The sequence below is a fragment of the Teleopsis dalmanni genome, chromosome X (assembly GCF_002237135.1).
Source record: "Teleopsis dalmanni isolate 2A chromosome X, ASM223713v2, whole genome shotgun sequence".
NCBI lineage: Eukaryota > Metazoa > Arthropoda > Insecta > Diptera > Diopsidae > Teleopsis > Teleopsis dalmanni.
This window is the reverse complement of record NC_051848.1, coordinates 89415708-89438062: the sequence shown is the minus strand read 5'-3', so window position 1 is coordinate 89438062 and position 22355 is coordinate 89415708. Positions and strand designations below refer to the sequence as shown.

General features: G+C 28.3%; 1 protein-coding gene across 1 annotated transcript in view; it reads right to left on the bottom strand.

Annotated features, from left to right (window-relative positions):
• LOC119687991 (GTPase-activating protein CdGAPr) overlaps positions 1-22355 on the bottom strand; it is a 196211-nt gene that overhangs the window by 83308 nt on the left and 90548 nt on the right. Inside the window, exon 3 of the mRNA XM_038102575.1 lies at positions 16294-16362. The gene's annotated coding sequence lies outside the window, so the exon portion shown is untranslated. The remainder of the gene's footprint in view (positions 1-16293; positions 16363-22355) is intronic.

The following is a 22355-nucleotide window of genomic DNA, read 5'->3' as shown; positions in this document are numbered from 1 at the left end:
CAAATGGAATATGATTCAACATTTTAGCAAAAAACCTCATTTTTTCCAATTCCACTTCTATTCATTATATGTAAATCAATTCCTTATAATCTTATGAACGTCTGGAGCTAATCTGTCTCTGATGTTACTTAACGGAGATTTGAAATTGTTTTAACATAAAACGTGAACAAAATTAAACAAAATTCCTTAAAATTAGGAATATAGTTCACTACAGTTAAAATCTACAGACTTTAAATCATTATTAACATATCTCCTGGGTTATTTTATTGTTGGCTGCTATGGAAAAGTAATAAATGCTCAGAAATGCTGATATTGCCAATAAAATAAAAACCAAAAAATAAAACAATTTCAAATAGAATTCAAAATAAACGTAAAATAATCATTGTTAACACAAAGAAATTGGACTTTCAAAAAATTTATGATTTTAAAATATAAAATAATTATTATTTCTTCATGTCTTTAATCAATTAGTAACAACGATATTTAAATTTATTTATTATTATTTTTACTTTTCGCGGTAGAAAAAATATTACAAAAAAAAACTTTTATTTTTATAATTCTCAAGTGGTTTGGTACAAAACTAAATTATGTAGATATGCTTAAAGAATTGAACTAAATTGAAAAAATGGAAAGTTAGTTTAATATAGTTATGACTTAGTTGCTTAGATCAGTTATCTACGACAATGTCTCAGGTCACATTATTTATAGCTAATACAGAATAATCATGAATTATGAATAATCAAAACAGTATAGGAAACTGATATTATTAATTTTAAAAGAAAAAAATTATGGGACAGAAGTCATGATTCAATAAATACAGGAAATGGAATAATATAGAAAGTTCAAAGTAATGTAAAATTTAGTTTTTTAAAATATAAAATAATTATGTCACCGAATCATACAAGCACGGTTGCCACTTGAAAATTTTTTTCTGTACCAAAATTGGTTTAAAAAGGTACCATTTCTGTAAAAAAAGGTCCAAAATTTTTCTATTGTCTTTTTATAAGAAAATACAATTTATGTAAAATGTACAAAAAGTATAAAACAATACAATATCCACAATAAAGTTGGGTCGCCGAAAATGTACCATTTTTTGAACATGAGTACCAGAGTACCAAACGGAAAAAAAAGTACCAATTTTGGTACTAAAGTACCATAAGTGGCAACCGTGCATACAAGGTTGCGGAGTCTGAAAGAAATTATATTCTTGCATTTATTGAAAGCCTTAATTTAATTGGAAGGTACGTTTTAGTTATAACACAACAAATTTTGTAGATCTATCCTAATATTATTAATTAACAAATAATTTATATTTTCAGATCATAAACTAATAATAAACAATACAATATATTTAATTAATCTAATATTTCAATCAAACATACAATAGTGTTATTGTATACTTTTAAAATTTAAGCGAATCTTTGAAAATCGCAGTGCTTTTGGTTCTTTGGAAGCTTCCATACTCGTTGTTTATAACAGTGTTAATTAAACATTAAAGTACGATTGCTGAAATATAAATTAATAAGAAGTTCATACGTACACATCTTGTACATGTCAGCTAAAGCATAATGTATGTTTTATGACTTATTCAGTGAAAAATAATATATATATATATATATATATAAGTACAGACATATATGCATATATATATTTAATTACTCTATTTAAACTGCACATTCTAAATTTTTTTTGGTAGCCGTTCTTATTATCCAATCACACATATACATAATACAAGAGATAATCAGTTCTCCATATTAAGTAGTGATGATTATGTTCTTGAGCGGTGTTAGGAATAATATATTGATGGCACTTGAAAAAAAAATGGACATATTGCTCTGTGAGATTTCAAAGCCAAAAATAAAGCTGCCATATGAATATAGCATCTACCGTTTGGTATTTTAGTTTTGCAGTACCAGAAGGCATTTTCTTAATGTATGCTGACGTATACACACTTAGCTTGATATTTCTCACTTGTTATTCTAAATTTAGTGTCTAAATCTTTTTTATTTAATCATATAAATATTCAATTAGGTTTTCTAATATTTTTTTTCTTTTACATTTTTTTTTGGCCTGTGATGCTTTGATTTAGGGTTGAATTTTTAATTGCTTATAAAATATTGTTTATTTTAGTATAAGTGGAAACTGTGACTAGCAATTGCTGTAATTATTCAATGTTTCCATATATTTATAGATGAAATGGAATAAATTCCATATTTAAAATTATTGTGAAATTAAATAATGCTATTTAAATTCATACTTAACTCTGATCATGTTTTACTGATGTCATAATTACACTAAATCAATTAATTTGGATTTAATCATTATGGTAAATAATTAAATAAGAATTAGTTAAGTAACTGATTAGATCCAAAATTTTTAGAAAGACCTGCGCATTTATTTATAAAGTTTGAACAAATTACTTTAGTTGGCAAAGTAATAATATTCACCTATAATGAAGTATAAACATTTAATTTTTTATACACGGAAGACAGAAAGACAAAAAGAAAATTTTAAATTTTTGTTACTCAAGTAGAATTTATATACGCATATTTTTTGTGTAATAGTAATATAAATTAAAAGAATACATTAATTTACAATAAAAAATGAATAAAATTCTATTAGCGTATAGAAAGAAAATCATTTTATGAATTTGTGTTTAATGACTTATGTATTTAAAAAAAACAAATTTAAATAATATTTGAAAACATTATTAAACTTTATATATAGTTATCACATATACATTAACTTAAAATTCAGTTTCAAATAAAAATGCGTATATAGCAGTTATTTAATATAGTCAAACGAAATCGGTATTTTCATGAAATATCCGATAAATGTACAGGAAAAATTATGACCAAGCATACAAAGAGACAAGCGCGCATATCTCTACTTGTAGATCGATTCATTTTGTAGTGCAGAAAGATAATATATTTATATTATACGCGAACATTGATATAAAATATATCTTGAGACTTAAGCTTTTGCATTTGAAAATTTTAGAGTTGTCATTAAAACTTTGTCTTCAAACTGTATAGCAAACTGTAAACCCAAATGAGTTGTACCTTGACGCACCTAGCTAGGTCATTGAGCATGGCAGTTTTAAGTTAAGATTGATTGGCTATCCGAGAAGATTGATATAGCTACATCGGAGATTTAATTGCCAAGTTGATGTCAAAATCAAATTCCCTGCACTATTTAGTCACAGTGAAGAGCACAGAATTATTGACGTTGAATAAAACCTGGGACTGACTTAATAACTGACCTGAGTTGGTGCTTGAACATCAAGTATGATGTGTTATGATATGCTATGGAGACAATACAAATAATTTTCGATTCATATCATAATGATAAACATTATACTAAATAATTCCTATAATTATTCATTAATAATTATTATAATTATTTATTAAAAGAAACGAATGATATATTTGAATGCAGTTTTTCTAGAGAAAGGGATCTAACAATAGCTAGTGGTAGTTTCTAGTTCAAACGGCAGTATCACACCATCGTGTTTGAATTCTGTTACTTTTCGCTTGAAAGTTATAATAGTTTGAAGTTGGTTAATTTTGAATCGGGACACCCTGTAAATAAAGTTCTTACTTATAACAGCTTACAAATGTGTGATCTTTAATGAAATAATAATACGGTTATTTATCGAGTAACGTATTGAAATACACGTCAAGTAATGCGTTGCAACGTTACTACGTTAGTCAAAACTTTGCTTTGACCAACATTTATGTTACTTTGTTACTATATTTTCAATGTTGCCATCTCTTTTATACATAAGAAAAAAGTATATTCCGAAAATGTATTTATACTAAGCATTTCGTATGGGCAGCATTTAAAGTTTGTTTTTGATTGATTTACTAATTCATTAAGTGTTTGTTCAAGAATGAACATAGCTTATTTTACTTTATTTATAAATTATTTTCTGATTTATATTAAACTTATTAAAATATTGTTATAAAATATTTTTAAAAACTAATACATAGCATAATAAAGTCTCTTAAATCCTGTAAAATTTTAAACATTAATAAATTTTTATATTACATTATATTTTATATTATATTAACTAATTTTATCGTGTTTAAATTATTTTTTTTATCGAAATGTCAATTTTGCTTTTTTGTCACTTAACTTCAGCATTATATTGATATTTATATCAGAATATCTTTTGTATTCACAATAATTTACAAATTCATTAAAACATAGCTGATTTGAACAAGAGGTCAATTCGTTAACAAAGCGACACAATTAGATGTGCTCACGAGTTAGCGTAACTGGTTACACTTTTACTCGGTTACCGAGCTTGTTACTCGAAGTTGTGAATAACCCTAATGTCTTTACGCATTTAATGTATTGAAATACTACAAAACATAGTTCGCCATTATTATCTTAACAAAGATTTTAGGAATACATATTGTTTTGTTCACGTTTTATTAATTATTGTAATTAAAAATGTACGATGTTTTTAGATTTGCTTTACTATCTAAAGCTACTATAGCTTAAGACTGTGTGGTATCACAACAGTATGGGGAGGCATTGCATTAAACTCGTTAATTTTAATATTTACTTTACTTAATACTCATGCAAATTAATTTATTCTGCGGTTGAAAATTGCGACGTATCTCAGTGCAGTTCCATTTTCGTTTGTGAACATCGTACGGGTTCGTTTACAATTTGTACATATGTGCACAATTTTTTTTAAGCTTCAATTTAATGCATTCCACCTTCATTTGTAAATTGCGGCATATTTTTTTTCATTCTTATTAATAAAACAATTCGCAAATATTTGCCTTAAACAGCATTCAATTCAGATGCAGTCTGTGAAGCTGTTTATATTTTGTATTTAGTTTTGAGTTAAATTTTTTGCATAATTTAAATATTGTAGCAATGACTAAAAATGGATCAATATTTGCATGAATTTTTCAAATTTTTATTCAAAAAGTAATTTTGAAAAAAGTTTTGCATTTTTATGAAGTTTTAGATTAAAAAATACTAAATCATTTCCTCTTTCAACATTTTTTAATATCAAAAAATTGACAAACTTTTTTGCTTGAATATTTTATAACTTAAAACTTTACTAATAAAATTATTAATTATTAAAATTATGATATGAATTTTTATCTTCATATCGGATACAAAAATATTTATGTTAAATTTAGGTTTGTGATTGTATTATTTATTTTTTTTTTAAATTCATACATAAAGAGAGAAGTAAAACTTTTGAATGTAAAGATTACGAAAATGTATTTTAAACAAAAAAAAAAAATAAAAATAATTGTAGCAACAATATGCAGTCGGAGTCAGAAGTCTACAAGCAGGCAGTACAAAAAACTTTGTTTGATAATTTTTTCCAAAAAAAAACAATTTGTTGGAAATATACTTTATTGTTTTTTTATAACATTCAATTCACAATGTTTTTGCGAAATTTCGTTGCATTTCTTCAAAAAACAGCCGAGATAATGGTACTTTTATTATCAAGGATAGCAAAACAAGTGATCAAAAGTCTACAATTATTTAGTAATGCTGCTGTTCTAAGACGAGTTAAATGTTAATTGATAAAAATTTGGATTGCGTCTTATTGTGTTTGTGGTAATTAATCATAAAATTGCAAAAAATTATAGTGTGCTTAAAATACTTACTACAAACTGGCAATGGTGTCTAATCGGAAAGAAGTAAGCATCGGTTAAAGAAAAATCATCATAACATTTTGGGAGGAAGGGAAGTCGAACCGGGAAATTGGACGTTTGGTTGGAAGATCATACTGTATGGTTCATACCGTGATCAGAAATTGGAAAACTACCAGAATTATTACGTCAAAACAGTGTTCTTGTCGCCAACCGAAACTCACACACCGTGAAAGTCGCTTAATAATAAATTCGGTAAAGAAAAATCCACGTTTGACGGCATTGGAAATTGTACGTTATATACAGGAAAGCTTTTCTATGGTTACTGCATGCCATAGAAAAGCTTTCCATAGATAGAAATACCATAGATAGAACATTTGAGAAAGTAAACATTTTATCCCGCACAAAAAGTTATCACCGATTGATATTAGTAAACAATTATTTGACTAGAAATTGCATTTTAACAATCAACTTCTTCTCACATTCAAGCAATTCAGCAACATACAACTTTTACATTTTTGGAAAACTCATTTACTTTTAAAAGAAAAGTCTTCAACATTCAGAAAAACTATGACTTCAGAATCAAAAATTAGAAGCAACATAGTGTCATAAGGGGAAAATCTCCTTTGCGACACAATTAATTGCCAATAGATGGTTTCACTACTAATACCTACTTTAGGTGTTTTTTATCTACATAAAAACTTAAAATGATAAAACAAGACAGATATATTGTTGGAATGAAATTTTTTTTATAATAATCTGAAAGGTATTTTTTTTTTTTTGATTACATAGTTGGCGTTAATAGTAGCACGAGCATTGCCACATTGGCTTCTAATGCTTCAAGATTTGCTGGTTTTTCGGCATAAACCATTGACTTAACATAGCCCTATAAAAAGTAATCGGGAGGCGTTAAATCGCACGAACTAGCGTGAGTGTGCCAGTTACAGTTACTAGGACTACTTTTGGAAATAAAGTTGGTATTAGTTACCAAATTGATATCACAGTAAGTCGATTGTGAAGCGCGCTGTATTACAAGTTGCAATATACGCCGTCTTGTTGAAACTTAATATCGTCAAGGGCGATATTTAACCGATTAATTTTTAGAAATTGCTGACAAAAATGCAGTCAGCATGGGTCGGCAGCGTTGGCGGTTCACTAAAGGGCAGCTTCTAGCTGCTTCCTCATTTCGAAAGAAATAAGAACCGTTGATACCGCCAACCGCCGCACCAAACAGTCAATTTTAATGGATGTAATGGTGATTCGTTAACGGTTTCAGGATTATCTTCGCTCAATATACGGCAATTTTGCTTATTGGCGTAGCCATTCAGATAATTTGTTAAGAAAATTTTAGTTGATGTGATAAAGAAGATATGAAAACCAATATGTTGAACCAAACTGATGCGTCTAGTAAGAATATTTCAACTTGAGATTTAGTTATAATCTGGCTAAATCAACTATATTATTTTTCTGAGAACAGAAATGAGCTTCATCACTAACCACAATTCTTCGACGAAGTGCTCTATGAACTTTGTGAACAGTTTTATTTTCTTCTAAGTAAATTTCCCCAATTTGGAAGCGTTGTTTTAGCGTTAATAGATTTATAATGAATTGCCAAACCTTAATGAACAGAAATGTGAACATAGTTTTACAATCTCAGCTGTCATACCATAGTTATCGATTTCGATAATTCTCATGCAGCTAAAAAAAACACTCGATATATTAAACTTCCTTATATTCCTTATATTGGACTAGTAAATTTTTAGTTGAAATTATATTTGATGTATCTCAATTTAACTCAGTTGTATTTTATTTTTAATATAATTCAACAAAACGCACAAATTCATCTCATGTTTGCAACTGTTAGAGCGATATCATCAAATATCTGCAATAAAGGCAACAATGAAAAGTGCAATCAATGACTTTAAAGTTAAATACACAAATTAAAAAAACGCTTTATAAATAAATAAAAAAAGATTAAGCTGATTATAAAATAAAATAGTTCAATTGACAGAATTTGTAATCGATTCCAATGAAAATTTCACAATAAAATGGGTCGGCAGAAACAGAAAAATATAAAAGAAAAATACAAACATCTGTTATCTATGACACTGACAAGGATAAAAAGTACTGTATAGTTCAAACGGCATTACCGAATAATTTTTATTCACAACAGTTTTTAGTATTATATTTTTATTTAACTATTTATATACCCCATAGGATGGTAATTCGATTGTTATGGGGAACAAATTGAAGTCACAAGTAAATTGAAATTGTTGATTTTGGAACAACAGTGACCAATAAGTATCGACGTTTCCGAACTTTTGAATAATATAAAAAGTATACAGGCAAAATAAAAATATTGTTCATGGCAAAAGTGTAGAATATGACGGTTTATTAATATATCAATGGTAAGTAAGAAACAAAAGGGTATTTTTACAAAGTTATATTTTTAATAGATACTTCAACGAAGAAATATATGTCTTATTAAGTAATATAAGAAATTCTTTCTAGACACCATTTTTTTGTTCCAATGATATTCCAACCGTTTTATATACTTAAAAAATATAATTCGTCATGATCTATAAAATATGTATTAGTTGAAGTAGTGACTTCAGAATTCAATACATCTTTCTTTTAGCCGATCCAATTGCTGCAAAATTAATCATTCTGTGTTTTTGGTTTGAAATCCTGCATTTTTTCTAAATTAGAGTTAATGTACCCACAAAATGAATTTATGAAAATAAATTTAAGAAGACTAGATCAGCAATTATTTTCGGTAAAAAAAATTGTCTGCTTCAAAAAACGTCATTTGTATGTAAATGGAAACTGACGACTAGAAACATTACAAGATTAAGAGCGATGCCCAGAGCATCCATTAAATATATGTTTTATTGTGATTCTATTTTACAAATAATTATTTGACAATAACTACAAACGAATATAATTAGTTGCAATTTATTTTGTTTAAGGAAATGTTGCATAAAGAAGATCGAATTTTATAATAATTAAGAAATATTTTGATTTTATTCCTCCAGTTAAAGAAAAGCATAGCTTAAATAGTTTATCAATTGATAATTTTTATAGATAAAGTAAATGTTGAAATGTACACGATAACACCACTATAATCATAAAGATTAGATACTCATCTCGCATAAATAAGATACCAAATGGCAGGTGAGTATTATACTGGCCGCAAAAAAACGTTTTTTCTGATTTTCTTATGTCTCTGGTTCTTAAAATCTTCCCTTTGATGATAAATCAAGAGAAATAAAATTTCAGATCGATCGCATTGCGCCAACCCGTGCCGAGCTCAGCTAAAAGTTGTAAAAGTATTTCAATATAGAAAAAGTCATTAAAAGTACTATTTGGAAAAGATAGAAAATTTTATATGTGATATCGCAACACCTACAGCTGTTGAAATAATGAATATCCAAGAGGAAAAAAAAATTTTTGATTCAACAAAGACAGAAAGGCCGACCAGGAAGCATGGCATTGATAAAAAATTATTACAAAAAGAAAAGCGCAAGTTAAAACTATTGGAGCAAGTTGGAGCAATAATTGACAAATCGTTATTTGTTTTTATCAATAATGCATGAAAATATATTTTTCGAATAGCAGCGAGGGATTCTAGACTCGATATTGAGCAAAGCGATAATGGTGAAGATCTTATGGAATATCCATCGTCCACGCAAGTAGCAATGAAAGAAAATATTTCAATGAAAAAACTAAATATTCAGAAAAATACATTTCATTGATTAGGAAAGCATTGATAGAATGCTTTCCTACAGCTTCATCAGGTCATCACGTAGAAGATCTTGTTCTTAATCACCTGTGCAGAATAGCGCATAATATTTTGAAGAATTTAAATGTTAATCAGTTAAAGTTTTGACTTTCAAAGTTATATTTAAGATATTTGATTGCAGATCCCTCAAACTTTTGTATTTCATTGGGATGGAAAACTTCTACCAAAAATGAAAGGTAAAGAAAAAATTGATCGACTTGCTCTCGTCGTTACTTGCTCTCGGACATTAATTCCTTTTTTTCCCATGTCGTCTTCATATTAGCGAAATATTTGTAAAAGCTATTTTTTTAATGGATTTTGGTAGCTTATCGTCTCCAGACGATTTTCAATTTCAATTTTTGAGCGTTTTGCTCGGAAATGGAGAGTTATCGATACTAAGAACTTTAAAAGTGGAATTCAAGATGAAATTTTGCAAAACATAATAAGCATGTGTGACACGCTTATTATAATCGACTAGATTATAAATAATTAGTACAGCTTTCTTTACTTTTCATTGGTGGAGATGATCCACATTTCAAAAAGTTTTGAATTCCTGGAGCAATCTCACATGCCAGATTTATGGCAAAAGGAATTTATGTTTATAAAATGTACGCAATTACGTGCAGTATTGGTTTGCATGCCAGCACGCAATTGAAGTACCACGTAGGGATTTAAAATTAATTAAAGATTCAATCCAGTTGATAAACGTATTTCATCAGTTTTATTAAAAAAACTTAAAAAACATGGTATAAATGGTATTTGTCAGAAGAAGTAGTTGGCTTAGCATTTTTTGACTCTAAAGTTCTACTGGAAACTAAACGAAAAGTGATTAAGGCTTTGAAAAACTAAAGATGACGATCCTTTATGTTCGAAAAAATTCAAAACGACAATAAGACATAATGAAGCTTGTAGATAATAGATCTCAGCTATTTTGTTACTTCTAAAACGAAACGGTTTTTTCTTCAGTTGGAAATTTGCGATTTTTTAAAGTACGATCCATTATAATGCGATGAAACAGGTAATTATTCTTCTGGTCTGCAAATTTGTAAAAACCTAACAGTTGTGAATAATCCAGCAGAAAGATCTGTTAAATAAATCGCTGACTTCAACCAAGCCTTAACATATGACGAAAAAGACAAACAGTACTTGTGGCAAATTGTTGAATATTATCGAAACATTTATTCATATCATATTAAATTGTCACTACTAAGCCGAAAACATTATAAATTTCAAAAATTGGAATAGTAAAAAAACAAAATACCGTAAATTAATGTAAAAACTATAAATAATGTAAATTAGTCAAAAATTTTATTGAAATAAAACTATTATTAAAGTATTTGTCGAGCACAATGACTTTTTCTATATTGAGATACTTTTACAATTTTGAGCTCAATTCGGCACGAGTCGGCACAATGCGATCGATTTGAAATTTTATTTTCCGTGATTTATCATCAAAAGAACATTTCAAGAACCAGAGATATGAAAATCAAAAAAAAAATAATTTTTTCTAATGTAACTAATAACTAGTCATTTTCCTTTTTGTAAATCGAATTACGTCCGCCACACATATACAGATGATAGTAATTCTTTCAATTAATATTGAATTATTTACTTATTATTGCACCTTAACTGCTCATTCGAAAAGCAATTAGGTTGACTTGCGGTTACTGCATCTGAACGAACTTTAATATCATTATTTTAACTGGCAAAATGAGAGTGAAACAGATACGAATTCAGAAAAATAATAAAAAAAATTGTAAAAAGTCAAAGCATTTTTGCACTTATTTTTACACAAAAAATTGTAAGAGTAAGTATATTAGGTTTTTCAAACTTTTTGCAACGCGTGAAAGGAAACATTCCAGACTCCATAAAACATATACATATATTCTTAATCAGCTTGACGAGCTAAGCTCTCTTAGTGGTTTTTGTCCGTTTGTTTAGTTTTCAAGCTTCTGGAAAGAAACTTTTACTTTTCGGAATCTAATCATTAACGGATTGGGAAAAATCTGACCACGATTTCTAACAGCTACCATATAAATTGAACAAACAAAGTTTTTTTCGTTTTTAATAATCAAATTCAAATCACTACAGTATACAAAAACATTAAATAAAATTTTATTCATATTGACAAAAATTTAGATATAATATAGCTGCCGTATCAGATACAGGTTTTTGATTAAATAAATATCTATTTTCCATTTCTAAAGTGGGATCTACATATATAACGCAATTTTGGAAATTAAATATTATTTATATAATACAACCATAAATTACATTCAAACTTAAAGTGACTTTTCGCATTGATATCGAACTCGTAATTTTTGATATAACGAAATAATTAAACAAACATCAAGCCCTTCAACTTTTATTGCTAACGAAATACACGTGTTAAAAGATATGTATAACAGGTCTTTTTAGTATTAGTACTATATATATAAAATGTAGGTATATGTTCTTCAGTTGGAAAATGTTACTATTAAGAAGACCATAGCTTGTTTTGTATTGGCTAATTTACTGAGGAATTTTACATTTATATAATTAGACAGCCAAACTTCCTCGAAGTTTTATTTCGCATTTTTGAGCGATTTGAAAGGCTATAGCGGATATTACACATCATTCTAGAATGTTGATTTGGTGCGATGTCGCTTGTTATTACACATCATTCACTGTCAACATTATTTTGATTACTGATCAGCAAAGAATATTACAAGTATATTACAAATATTCTTTGCTTTCTAATCACGCGTGCAAAAAAATGATGTTTTCGCTTCTATGATTTTAAACAGAATGGAATTTGCATGGTAGCCGACAAAAATCCGATCTGTTCGTCATTGCTGCAAATGTTGGTATTACACATGAGACTTGGCTAACATTTCGCATTTCATGGCTGGTCGGCTTATTCCTGCCCCCACACTAAACTTTAACTAATCTAGAACCATTATCATATATTTATCTTCTAACTGATGAGGGACCGTAGATCAGCATATCTTCCTGGGCGTCCTGAGGTGGACTTAAGGTTTGTTAGGGTGGGGTTGGGTTGGTTCAAAAAAAATTTTTTTTTTTATTATTCCATTGATATTACAACTATCTTAGATATCTAGTAATACTTTTAACAAATGAAAATTTGGAAGTTTCAGTTATCTTAAATCATCATTTAAGATAACATGTTAATAATAATGATATATTTCATACAAATTTCAATATATTTCATAAATAATTTTATAAATAAATACATAAGTAAATAAATAAGTAAATAAAATAAATAAATAAATAGATAAATAAATATATAAGTAAATAAATAAGAAAATAAAATAAATAAATAAAGAAATAAATAATAAATAAATAAATACAAAGATAAATACATAAATAATAATAATAAATTCAGGTCGATGTTCAGGTCTTTGTGAATATCGTCATTTCTGATGTACCATCTAACATCTACTATCGTTCGCAGGATTTTTGATTGGAGCCTTTGAATAGTATTTATATAAGTCTTACAGGTGGTTCCCCATATTTCAATTTCATATTTCCAAATCAGAACAATAATAGTTTTGTAAATTAGTAGTTTGTTATCTATTGACAAACTGGAATTTTTACCAGGAAGCCAATATTGATCTGCAAATCTTCGTTAAGCTTCATTATTATTCTGTATTATGTGCTCCTTGCAAGTCAGCTTTTGGTCTAATAGTATGCCCAAGTATATAGGTTTCTTGTAGATTGGTATATCAATGTTAGCAATTTTCAGTTTCTGTTCTTCAAATTTCCTGTTGGTGAAAATAACTTGGACAGTTTTTTCGGCGTTTATCTTTATCCCCTAGGTCAGACCAAAGCATCACTGAGTTTAGATGATTTTGAAGGTTTACAGTTGCTTTAGTGATATCATTGTTCTTTGATAAAAGTCCAGTGTCGTCAGCAAACGTTACAGTTAGTATTTCTCCACTTTTTGGCTTAGAAATGTCTGCAGTGTATAATAGATATAGGATCGGGCCAAATACACTCCCTTGAGGGACACCGGCTTCTGTTTTTGTCATGTGAGATGTGTCGTTTTGATATTGCAGAAAGAAGTATCTTTCTTTAAGGCAGCTCTTCAGTAGTAAATAAAAATCGACCGGCAATATTCTTGATAGTTTGTAAAGCAATCCTACGTGCCAGACGCTGTCGAATGATTTAGCTACGTATAAAAACACACCCACAGTGATCTTCTTAGAGTCTATATTCATTGCAATTTTACTAGCCACCCGATGAATTTGCTGAATAGTAGAATGCTTTTTACGAAATCCAAATTGGTGATTTGGCAATAGGTTGTTTTCTTGTATTATTGGTTCCAGTCGGGAGAAAAGAAGATTTTCAAATAGTTTGGATAAGATGGGTAATAAGCTGATCGGTCTGTAAGAGTTGACAATTGAAGAATTTTTGTTTGGTTTAGGTGTTGCTACAACCTTCGCTACTTTCTAAACAGAAGGGAAAATCTTATTGTTTCTAATGTAAATGATTTAAATTGATTTATACATTGATTTGTATACATAATTAAGTTTGATACATTTAATAAGTAAGTAGGTCCATCAATTTAAACAAGTAACTAAATAGCTTTTCCTCTATTCCTATAAAACTTAAATAGGCGATTGGTTTTCCTTTACTTTGCAATGTAACTGTGGTTTATATAATTTTACTTTCCTCAATAATTATGACAGTATTTTCATATCTAAATTGTATATGCTTACTTTATGTTTTAACTACAAATTAAATTAAATTCACCACTTTTCACAAACTTATAACAATTTTTACGGCCAATTAAATAACTTGTTACAGTTAAGTAAGTATTTTGTCTTGCTTAAGCAAAACTCTGAAAATATGAAAATCTTAAGTGTGTCAAAAATGTGTTGCATGATAGAAAACACTTTGCTGGCCAGCATTCATGCAAGTGTCGAGTTAATACCAAATTAAACTCATAAAAAATATAATATATACTTAAATAAATAGACTTATCAATAAAATGTAATTAAGACAAGGCTGTTATGTTGCAAAATATTATTTTTGTATCAGTTAAATCTACATACATTAATAAAATTCTCCGTTCTAACTAAATGTACAATATTCGATATAAAGTACCATTGCACATTACTGCCAAGTGGTACGAGATAGATAAATACTTGCTAAAAATGAAAGAACAGGTACAGATACTTTGTTCACAGATGTGTGCTTTTTATATTAACCGTTCGACACTGGAACATTTTAAAAGTAAAATATGAAGCACATGCAATTCAATAAAACCAGTCAGCATTAACCGAAAAAGTAGTTTCAGTTGAAGTGAAATACTAGTTAACCTAATTTCAATTTCCAATTTAGAATGCATTGGCTGCGGTCTAGAATTCTATATTCTATTGAACTTCCTCAATGTATTTATTGTATGTTTGTATAAAAAAGCGAACTTTGTTGGATGTTGTATAAATATATTAAGAACAATTTTTATATCTTGACTGGACGTATAAAATAAATATACGTTAGACATATAAAATTGGTTGACATATTTGCTAACCTATTTTCTTCCTTCATACTCGTATCTTATAGATGTAGTTCTTATTGAAAGTTATGCCTAGAGTTGCACATTGACTACAACATTTCGACGACAAGGATTGCTCTATTTAAAATTGTTTTTTTTTTGTGTTTTGTTTTGTTTTGTTTAAAAACATCACTTAATTAATTAATAAACTCCTGATATTGATTTTTACAGTTTGCCGATAAGTAAAAAAAAAATAGTTTTTATATATAGACGATGAACTTAATGGATGAACATCATTTTCGGAACAACAATAAATAGAAAGCTCTTGTGATGATTGCATAATATTGACACTATAATCAGCTAGCATCTGTAAACTTAGCTTCAACTGTAATTGTTGCTAAACTACAAAGTTTATAAGTTTATTATATTCAAACTTTAATTTTTTATTTAAATAACTGATCTACATTAATGCCATTTTTTCAAAATATGTTAATCACAATAAGATGATTCACACTACAGCTACGCACACTACGCATACTCTCTAATCTCCAACATTTAACACGAATTTAATCACTTAGATATCTTTAAGATGTTTATCTGATATATGCTTACAAAAGCTACAACAAATAATGTTCTCTTAATTTTTAGACACTAATATGATTGAAAAATTCATTTAGAAGGGATAATAATACACAGCAGCCTATAACGTCTTCTGTCCTATCCCTGGAAAGTTTTCTAAGCTAAACTGCAGAATTGGTTGGCGGTGGTGATAAATCTAATAACATTTCTTGGTTTAAGGTCATAAGAAGAGGAATACTAGACTATTTAGAAATAGACTATGTTTAACAATTAAGGATTGTAATTCAGGCTAATGATTTAGGGTACAAAACTTTAAAAAGTAATGAACTGTGAGTGAAGAGTTATTTTATTGAAATTTAAAATTGATCAGTTCGCCACAATTTCTGACGTGACTTTTGAACTACTTTGAACTACGCAAAGAGACGAAATTTTGATAGTTCAAGTAAATATTATTTTGTGCTACTAAAGAAGCTAAGGCAATATGGTTTTTAATAGCGGTATTCACGATGTCAATTATCGAGCTCGGTAATTGTGTAAAATAGTAACAGTAGAGGGTGACAACAACAAACCACATGCATTCCAAACGTGTTTTGTTGTTGTCGCTTTGCACTGTTACTATGTATTCGGTTACCAAATTTGGTTACTCGGTACGCGATTTCGTGAATACTCTTAATTAAATGTTCATATATATATATATATATATTGTTTAATATTCTTTAAAATTACACAGTATTAATTCTGTCAGGTATGTGAAAGTATGTCAGATTACTTTAATTTATATTATTGTTAGATAATTTGCTCACCTTTTACATGAAGTTTGTTTATATGGTAAATAGTTATATTAAACAAACTAAGTCTCCACTTGTGATTATCTGTAAAGAGAGTATACATTATAAATAGAACCAGACAAAATGAATAAGAAAAACAAAAAATTATATTCTTAAACAATGTTCATTCAGTGCATTTTCAAAAATTTAGTACAAAGATTAACAAATATGACATCACATTTTTCACATATTTATGTACAATACTTATTTGTAAAAATAATATCTTTATAGAAATTAATTTTAAACAAAATCTTTAACATAAGAAAAATATCAAAAAATACTTTTTCAAAATAAAATTTTAAAATAAGCTGTTGTTTAGCGAGTTATATATGCAAAATGTGATAGTTCTCTTCTAATTACTAACTTTTTAACTTCCAACTAGAAGCAAATAAAATCGTTAGCAATTTCATATACACATATTACAAATTATTCTATGAAATTGCTTAAAATATTAACGACTACTCATAATTTTTATAAAACCCACCATTTTTTAGAATTAAAAATTGAATATTATTTAAACTAGCAATCAAATCGTTTAGCTGTATAGTGGATTGTATTAAATTTAATGTATGGTAGATGTAGAAATTTAAATAGGTAAAAATTAATAAACTATAACTGATTATAACTAATCCAATGTCTGCGCAAGCAAATGTCATCATAACAATACAGTATTATATTTCAAGGAGCGCTTAGGACTATTTCTACAGTCACTTTCTTTACAGTTCTATTGTTCACAAAAAGGCAAAGAAAACAGGCTTTCAAATGCATAGTAAATTTGATCTACATATTGGTCAACAGACCGCATGCTTTATGCAATTTCATTAACACTTATTTAATTTCAACAGAACTGAATTTTAACATATTTTCTGGATACCATAAGAACGTTAAGTAGAAAACGTGTTTTTTTTTGACAAAAACAATCAAATTCAAATAAAAGCAGTCCGTTCCACGTGATACTAGACTCAAATCGGACTAGACTTATGAAATCGGTTCTCTTTAAGTTTCATTTTTAGAAATTTTAATTAATGGAAACCAAATTTATTGCTTAAGCATTCTAGGGAGTACCTTTAACATCCAAATTCGAAAACGACATTTAAGTAAATAAAGTCTAAGAAATAATGATCGGTTGAGGAGCAGAGTGTTATGTTCAGATTTTAGATAGAACTATAAGTATACTCATACCTATGGAAATGAATGTTGATGGGATGTGCCAATTGTGGAAAATTCAATGTTCAAACAGCTGCGGAATATATCTGAACTCTGAACAAGTCTTCATAAATAGACGGATGTCTCAATTATAGATTTATAATATTCCGAAAGAAATTATAATATAAATATTCAAGACAATAAAAGAAACGGCTATAAATATTCACAAGGTTATGACAAATTTAGATTTTAAATATTTTTATTAGAGAATTTGTAGATCCTTTAAGATATATTTGCTTTTCAGACTCAACGTTGCTCACTTAAGAATTTAAGATAAGTTCCAAAGGCTTCGTGGGATAAATTAATTTGCATGAGAGATAATTACCTTTTACAAGGAATAAAAAAACTTCTTAAATTAATAGAGAAAAAAGCATATGTTAAAAAAGTTTTATATTGAACTTTTTTAAACTTAGAAGTCAAAATATTTTCGAATACTCTAATATGTACTTCAAATTGTGATTTAATGCTAATGTTAACTTTTGTTATGTGAATATGCTCGTACTAATTTAATTGCTGCCAGGCGATCCTTAATAATGATGTGAAAAATGTCCACAATGCTACCAATTTTTATTGAAATCTTTATTGAAATATAAGCAATTTAAGATGTTTAAGTTGTTAATTCCTGACACTTTCTCCACGTATGTATTTAGCAAGAGCACTTTATTTACGGACTCTTTATTTAAACAATAACTTAAATTTTGATTTCTATGATACACATCGGTACAAATGGGTCCAATTACTTTAATGCCATAAAAAATAATTTGTAAGTCATTAAAAAAAAAAATCGTATGAATATTTTTTTTAGTTTCCAACCAAAGATGCGAAACTTAAATCATGTAAAATTGCTCATATTTTAAATTATACTGTGTGGGTATATAAAATGAGGATAAAAAAGTAATTTTTTATTACATCGTTTTAGGCGAATAAACTTTTGCGTTTGTGTCATCGGATTTTCTTGGAAATAAAATTGTTAATGTACGGCACGTGTAGGAACTTTTCATGACTAATCTATGCAGAGTTTATATTCCGTTATATGGTTTAATGTAAATATTTTTGTCGTAGGATATAACTTCGTAGATCCAAAAACAATAACAAATTAAAAAGACAATCAATACAAAAATAGAATTAACATACAATGACAAAATATATGTATAAAAATACAATGACAAAACAAGTCAAGTGAAAAATATATCAAATATTTTTTTAGTAGAAAGTTATGAATCATGGTTATTATGAAACAAAATTTCCACCTTAGTACTGCTTTCAAAATAATTTATATACATCAACACTCAATTTAAAATATAACCTAGATTTTATGCTTTACTAACTAAATTTAATTATATTAAAAAATTTCAATATAAAAGAAAGGACAGTACAATTTACATGACATTTTTGAATAATGTAACTGAGTATACCTAACTTGGAATGAAGCGATAAGTTATGCATACAAAGCCTTTTAAGTTCTGCTATTTATATATTTAGAAAATTCGAAAAAGGATTTTAAAATTATATATATATGGATAAAAAATCATTTGATTTCAAATGAATTTGAAATGAAGACCCTACATGTCCGCTAGTCTAGAGAAAATTTCAAGGTCTTTGCTGTCAATACACTTGTTTACAGCGTGATTCCTTATATTCATAATCAATTGAACCTTATAAGTTTTGTTAATCCAGATTACTTAATAATAATTTCGATTTCATCGGTGTTTAAACACACAATAAGTTCGATAAAGTGAAGTGAGCTGTCGAGATTACAAGGACGAACTCTATTACAGATTATCATCTTATCGAATTGATAGTTGAATGATTGTACGAAAATTTCAATATTCGAATGATCATAAAAAAAAGCACTATCTTTTATGTTTTAATGGTTGAAAGACCACATAGACAGATGCTAAGCGATTTCAGTTTTTGGTATAGAAAAATTAATGGGCACGAAAAATACTAATGTGCTGGTTACTCAAGAACCCTCATTTGTAAACCGCACTCTCTACTTTCTTCTTGAACAGATAATTACGTAGCGTGCGAAGCACTATTTATTAGAACTTGTACTTCTTCCTTTACTTGCAATTACTGTTCTGTCATTAATTTGAGTCAAAACAGTTTTAACACTATTTTGCATAAGAACAAAAGCTTGTGCTGGAGAGTCTTTTTTAGTGAAAGTGTGGCAACATTTTTTCTTTCGCTCTTATCTTCCTAAACAGGTAACAGTCTCGAATGCGTGCGTGCGATTATCGAACGCAGGTAATTGAAAAACAATATCGTAAATCAAAATTTAGAAAATTATCTAATAACACGTTTACACCTGAGATTATTTTGCATTAGCCAACAATTTTTAGCTTAAAAAAGTTAGTGTTGGTTAGTGTTGTTTATCCAAACTGATGTCCATTATAACCACATTTTTCGAATCAGGTTTTACTTAATCATTTACCTTAAAAATTAAGTGCAGGCTTTTCTCTAACACATTCGCATGGATTTTGTATAGACTTTGACTTAACTCTTCACGCTTAGGGTCATGTTATGTAAATGGTTATATTTAGGCTCGTCAAAATCAAAATTGTTTTTGTTTTCAATAGAACATTTTAAAATGAAAATTGTTGTTGTTTTTAATGAAATTTATAAAATTGAGAGTGAGAGAGAAAAAAAACAAAATGTCGGTTCAAATTTGTTCGTGAGAGTCAACGCTATATGTGCCTCGTCAGTTAGTTAAAGCAGCGCGTTGTTCAGTAATAAATGTTAACATTTGCATTCACGAGCCCATGACAAGTCCTAAAAATAAATTAAGTTCGATAACATAAACTTAGTAAAGAGCACAAAAAATGAGAGACAGCGAAGAATCAATACAGTCAATCGTTGTACTAAAAAAATGCTTTCTTAAGGTCCCTGGCTCAAATAATACCTGCGAAAGAAGAAATAAAGAGAGAAAAATCTCACGTACGCATGCTATTATCTGCTCAGGAAGACGAGAATTCGAAATGAATTCGAACAACTTAATTATTTCCCAGCATTTCCCTCAGTACAGTATTCGTTAGCTAAACGTTTTAGGGTGCCCTGTATAAGTATTATCAAAGCACATGCAGGTTTATTTATAAGAATATCGATATCAACATTGATGTGTTTTGAATGAATTTTTCAAAGTCCTCAGAATATTGCCGTGTCAATAACAGATTCTTATGCTAAAAATTACATTATTGCATATCAGAAATGTTTAACCTTTGGCAATTCAAAGATTTACATAGAAGTGTATAAATAAATTCAAGATGCGTGCAGTATCTATATGAGTACCCGTCCATTGAAGTATAAACAAAAAGTATATACTTATGAAATTCAAACTAAGGTCAAAGTCAGCTAAAGTAAAGAAAGAAATATGAAAACAAACAAAGCGTTCATTTTGTGATGAAAGTAAACACAGTAAAATGTATGAAATGTAAATAAATCTATTGATTTCGACAATCAAATTAAAACAGATTGAAAGAATCAACAAAGCGCACGGCACAGAAAAACGAAGGAAATCGTTAATGCACTAACGAACTTAAGTCATAAGATGTCTGATGGAGGAAGCAATCTTTGAAGTAAACTCCATGGCGCCTAAATATTGAGTATTAAAAATTGTTTTTTTAGACTATTGTGGTCTGTTGTATCCAATTGCCATTTTTTGAAGTTGTGCGCGCGAAAAAAACTGTAGAGGCATTTTATATCCCCATGATTTCATTCAAATGATTCATTTAAAATATAGATACATATTTCTATCAAATGACTAATATAATTTTAGTGAATAAATTTTTACATTACTTTTATTACTCTTTTTATTTAAAATACTTAATTAGTATGGACACTGTTGCAATTTTTGGATCGGTCTTTTTGATTTTCTACAGACGACCATCTCTTAAAAATGGAATACTTTTAATATGCTCATTAACATATCACCAAAATCGAACACAATACTTGTACATTAATATAGTACATAGTGTTATCAGGGACCGTAACAGTTATCATAATAAAAAATAAAAATCACCTTATAACTATTATCATGTCCATTTTAAAATAAAACTCAAAATACAATAATTAAATTTACTTTATATTATATTCATCAAAAATAATTATTTTATGCACCTTTTATTTTTTTCGCGCAGAAATAACTCTTAAAATTCTGCTTTTTATTTTAAAACGGACAAATAACAGTTATTTTTGCGGTATAAATATAAAAATCATGAATAACTCGCACTGACCTGTCGAATATTTTTTAAACGAAAATACAAAATGCATTTTTCATGTATGATAGTTATTTTTGAATTTTCATGCTGACTGTTTGCATTGTTTTAAACACTGATAAGATGTGAAGGTGCACTGTAATGTGGAGCAGCCGCATATAAACGAAGTATTTTTGATTAAAATCTCTGTAATATCGCTAATTAGATTTTGCAGCTATTCCACAGATCGAGACACTGTAAGTCCATATTGGTTTTAAAATAACTTTATATAGAAGAATTTTATTGTTCAGAGATACCTTCAAATTTTGGCAAAGAAGCCAGTACATGAAAGAGATTTTCAGACCGACCCAGTTGTTTGCGTTTCGTAAATTTTGCACAACAAACAATTTCTGACCGTTTAAAAGCTATGGGAAAGATCCAAAAGTGTGGAAAATGGGTGCCACATGAATTGAATGAAAGACAGATGGAAAACCGAAAAAACACTTGTGAAATTTTGCTTCAAATACACGAAAGAAAATCGGTTTTGCATCGGATTGTTACTGGCGATAAAAAATGGATTTATTTTAAGAATCCTAAACGGAAAAAATCATGGGTTAATCCGGGACAACCATCAACATC